This window comes from Fonsecaea erecta, assembly GCF_001651985.1.
Source record: "Fonsecaea erecta strain CBS 125763 chromosome Unknown Scaff28, whole genome shotgun sequence".
In the NCBI taxonomy this organism is placed as follows: Eukaryota; Fungi; Ascomycota; class Eurotiomycetes; order Chaetothyriales; family Herpotrichiellaceae; genus Fonsecaea; species Fonsecaea erecta.
Genome location: NW_017387271.1, coordinates 1 through 5,438, shown reverse-complemented (window position 1 = coordinate 5,438; position 5,438 = coordinate 1).

The window sequence follows — 5,438 nt, the reverse complement described above, 5'->3', positions numbered from 1 at the left end:
ACTTTATCACGAGGAAGAACGGCTTGGGCTTCGGCTACGCCTTCTCTGGCGCGCCGCGGCCTCCAAGGTCATCGGGTCCGTGTTCACAGCCTGTAGGGTAGTGACGGGCCTCCTCGTCGGTATTGTATACCGTCTGACAGCAGGCGTCTGGGCACAGGCAAAGACGAACAATCAGCACATGAACATTACCAAATCACCCACGGCAACAAGGGGCTATAGGGATCCGTTTCTGCCTATTGAGCTGACACGGCTATGTTCGGAAATGTTACATTTCAGTCAGTTGTCGGTCCACTCCGGGAAAACCGGGTCACTCCTCTCTCATAATATCTTATTAACAAAGGCTTGAACGTCACCAGAAGACTGCAAGCTGCGAGAGGTTGACCACTGCGCGTATCACAACACCACTACGTCACAGCGTCACTATATATATTGCAATGTCACTTGGCAGAAACAGTCTGAGTTTGGCCAAAGCGTCTGCCTGGCGCCCGCGACTATTTATACCTCCGCCGCAGCTCAAACTCAGCTCTTCTTCCTCCTTTCCTCTTGCCCATACACAACAACAACAAATATATATATCCTCCTTTTCCTCCCGGTTGGCTAAGGGGATTCCAACCAAGAAGAGATCGAGTGTGACGAGACGATGGTGGAAGGCGAACGTTAACCAGAGCCTCTCCGTCAAGCATCGATCGACGTGTCAACCCCAGTTGTCACCCGGTGTCTTCCTGTTCCCTCCCTTCAAGCAAGCAGCTTCCGCTGCTCCTGCTACATGGTGGTGGTCTCGGTCTCTGTGAGTATCCCCCCTTCTCTCTCTCGAAGGGTGTTTTACCATATCTAACCGTCTCCCGGCAGGCGGGAATAGTCAAGAAATGGGCTGCAACACAGACCGAACGTTGTTGGCGGTGCTGCCGGCGCCTGTCTCTCCCAGATCAAGTCGGTGCAGCGGTCGACAAAGCTGGCAGCAGCACCCAGACCCAACATCGGGCTAGGGTTTGATCTGGCTCGGCGACAGCACCCAGACCGAACATCAGTCTAAGGTTTGATCTAGCTACGGCGCCAGCGATGATGCCAAGACAGAAGAGCATTCCGCCGGCCAAAGTTCACCGACCAACTTCACCGACCACATCGACCATATCGACGAGCACAATCTCTTCTTCCCCTAAGTCCCCGCAAATCGCGAGCGAGAACGACCTCGCGATCGCAACACGACCCAAAGACTCATCGACGGCCACGGAAGGGGGCTGATGTACCACCGCCCCACGTCGACGAGCACAACGGGCAATGTTGCCTGGTCGGTCATTCTTCCTAGCCCCAACCCATACGCCACGTGGGTCCTGGAGAGAGAGACGCAAGTTATTTTCGGGGAGAAGAACGGCCGGACAGCACAACCTACAATCCTTCCGTTGTGGGTAGGACCGGCGACTCTCAATTCAAGGACACAGGTCGCGTCAGTTCAGTCTAGGAGTTTGATTGTCCAAACAGTCCAGTCAGGAAATGTTACAGACTTTTTTTCTCATATGACCTTCTGTTCCATACCTGCATCTTTCCTCCCGGCGGTTGATGGAGATCCTTAATCCTTTCTCTCCTGTGTGTTGCGTGCGTGTGCCCCCATGCTGCGGGAACAGCTTCCTGCACGCCAGCCAGCCGCTGTAATTCGCTCTTTCATCATCATCTTTGCGTGTGTGGGCGCTCACTCTAGTTCCCTCATCATCTTCGAGAACATAAAACAGACTGCATTCTTGTTGTCTTTATTCACTCGAGGAGAGAGCCCCTGCGTGATTTCGGGCGCAGACTCCCGATGAATTTACCTCCACTCGTGGACAAAGTGATGATTATTATTTTAATATCAATACTGTTGAACACAACGAAATGGAACCGGGAAACAAGCCAACTCAGGTGTTACGACTTGGACCCAATCCCAGTCTGCGAAGGGGTGCCGACCGAACAGGACCCGTCGAGGTTGCACTTTCTGGTTCTGCGGCTCCATGGTCTTCTTGATGAGCCGGCCAAATACCCTCCAGCCGTCTCGCCGGCATCGTTCGCGCCTCACCGTCGCCGCCCTCTACCATCTCAGCCGCGAATCACTTTGACCACCTTTATGATCTACTCCACGAGTTATGAGGAAGAAGGGAGAATGAGGGCTCAAGGCCTCATACTCGGAGTGTCCCGTGTCAGCTCGATCCAGCAGAGTACCGAGCGTATTGTCATCCGAGGACCCGAAGGAGAGATCAGATGGAACCTCTGTCGTGATTGAAACAACGATTTGATATTCACCGTGTTCCACTTGTCAACAGAAACCAGGCATTATACCCATCTTTAGCGCCCACATCCTTATCCCTCGTTCGCCTTGATCGCTGTCCTTTGTCTCAAAGGATCATGTGCGGCCATGGTTTCCTGCATTGGGTTCTTACACAGTAACTTGGATCTATTGCCAGCTCCCGGAATCGTCTGAGTCATTCCGTCAAGCCATCTTCTCATGCAAGAGATGGTCTTGGTGGCATGCGCTAATTTAGAGTAACATTACCCATCCGGCTCGTTTTTATCTGTGATCTATCCAGTCATTTGTCACTCTTCGAGGCCACCAGTCACAGGATATTCCACTCTGTCCTTCTGCGATTAATGGGCGACTGATAAATGGGCGACTGTGGTTGTATGCCTCTCTGGATATTGGTTGTTTGCCTTTTTTCTCAAGGGGCTCCATCTGCTATAACCACATCCAGTTTCGCGTGGGCTGGAAAGTGGTGGAGAATGGCATCCGAGACCTCGCGAAGATGGAAAATCTTTGGCCGCAGCCAGTTCAACGATCTTTGGGGGTGTTCGAGTTTCTAGGCCGCGCCCGACGGGGCCAAACCTTTCAGAATCGGCGCCATGTTGGACCTGGGAGGGCCCCGACATGCGCGTCCAGCGCGTCTCGATTCTGCTGCATCTACTGCAGGATTTCCTGGCCGTTTCTAATTTGCAGGCTGCCATACATGAACCTGTTGTTTCCCTTCTGCAGAGCGAGTTTCACTCTTTGCATGACCGAACAGGGCGACGACAACGTCAACAGATGGGTCCTCGAAAGGAGGGCGAGTGATCGTGGAAGCGCGGACAAACATCTTTTTTGCGAGTTTGTGGCGGCCCGTGTCGATTGATATCCCAATCTGGAGCCAAAACAACGCCTCCCGGGAGGATGTATTCGTCAGCATTTTGCAGGAGCCGGAGCGTCACAATATCACTGTCATAGCGGTGATGATGCCGATGGCTCCTGTTGCATGCGGGGGAGTAGACATGGGCTTCGCAGGGCACCTCGAGGTTTCCCAGCTCGAGGAATCCTTCGGGCATGGATCCATGAGACGTTCAGAAGTGGCAAAGATGCTTTCGCTTTGGGTAACAATGGTCTGAATAAGATTATGTGGGTTGAGGTACACCGTACAACAGCTTTAGGCTGACCAGGAGAACAAAAAGAGAATGAAGATTCAACGCAGATGAGGACGAGAAAGAGAATCCAGGAGGACGGTTGAGTGGCAGAAGGCGGTCGAATGGGCTGGAGAAAACCACAAAGACGAGGAAGGCGCCACGGGAAGAATATCGTCGAACCGGACGCCAGACCCTTCGAAGGGGGAAAGCGTGGCCATTAAAGGGGGATGTGTCCAATGAGTTTATGTCTCCACGTCGACAATTAATAGGAGAAACCAGGGTAACTTCAGGACATGAATCCGCGTGCAGGAGTCGAAGTGTTGCGGATGGAAGCTGGCATCGCTGCACGAACGGGATGAGGCCAGTCAGTGGCAGCCTTCTACGTGCGATCCAAAGCTCCCAGGTCATTGCTCGCGTTAGCCGCTCAAGGGCTGCTAGCATCTCAATGGGTGTGTGCTCAATAAGAGACACATCCATGGGTAGATTCTGTCTATCTCACCGAGCCACGCCACGCCAGGCTGTCCAGCACTGCGCTGGCTTGTGTCACTGATGAGGGTAGAGCCATTGAGCACGATTGCTGGTATCTTCGACGGCAATGACATTGAAGCATCTGTCTAGGTGGTGGGGCTGATTTCCTCAAGCGGCACCATGAGCCATCACCTTGCATTCCTCACGGGCCTTTCGCGGGGGAATGGTATAGGTGAGAGAGACCACAAAGAGGCGAGACGGGACGCCCGAAACCCATCAGACTCGCGCTAATGCGGCTCAGAACATCATCTGTAACAGTTCTGCAATGTACATGGTTAATACCCAGGAGGGAGAAGAACAGATGCACTGCCTTGTCTGGCGTGGCGGAAAGGTCATCGGATGTGGTTGATGTTACTGTGGTTTGCAGGTTGATTTTGCATGTCACTAAGAAAACGAAAGGCGTTACATCCACTTTCATAAACAAGAGATCTTCAAATCTACCCCGTCCACAAGAGTGCTGGTGTCTCGCCTGATTTAGGTAGCATTGCAAGGCCCGATCCTTATTACTTTGCACTCTCTCCTCATCCATCCGGCAAAGTATATAATGAGATGCAATGCTTTATGCTCCTTCCAAGTCTCATGGGCATATGGATAGATTGTGTTGGTCGGATACCATGTACATCGTCCGCATAAAGACAGGGGCAGTCATGCCGCCAGCAAGTAGCTACAACGATACGGTGCGCCCCACGGCAGCGGGCGACAGAAGTGGTCGAGTCCAATGTTGATGGTCTGCTCCTACAAGTTTACAAACCTTACGGTCAGCGATCTTGAATGGCTCAGAACTTCTTGGCATCATCACTGTAACTGAGGCGCATGACCAACAACAAATACATCCGTCTCTTTATATTCGTATGAACGACGGACGGAAGATATGAATTGTCTCAAAAATACAGATGGACGCCACAGAATAACTTCTTGAGCAGGGAAGCCACACATTTGAACCTTCTATGATCAACCGCGTTCTCCGCAGCAAAACAACATCATCAGACCAGCCGCACCGGCAGCCGCTGCGCTAGCGCTACGGCCCTCTTTCATAATCGATATCTCCACGCTTCATAGGAGAAGTTTTAGAAATACATAGGATAGACGCTGCTTGGCAATGGACAATGATAAATAGCTAAACCAGTAGGTCGTCGTAAAAAGGCGCCCTTTTCAACTCTAACCGGACACCTTTCTTACTGTCTCACGAAGATATAGACTTTGACATAGGTCGGGTCGGGCTAGGTTCAGGGGTTAACTAGCCCGACCCATCGGGTTTTTAGGCTAGTCAACCCCCGGCCAAAACCGGACGAGAAACATATTAGACTAAGGTCAAGTCGGGTGGGTCTAGCCTATAACCGCACTAGAGTAACGAGTAGGTCGATTTTAATGATTTTAGTACTGTTACTACTAGTAATACTATTATAGATAGCAAGTGTCAGAGAGCCTTGGGGTGGGATCGTTAGACGAAGAGTCAGAGGGTTAAATACGTATCTATATTATATAAAGCTATCCTTAAGATATCGACTTCTCGC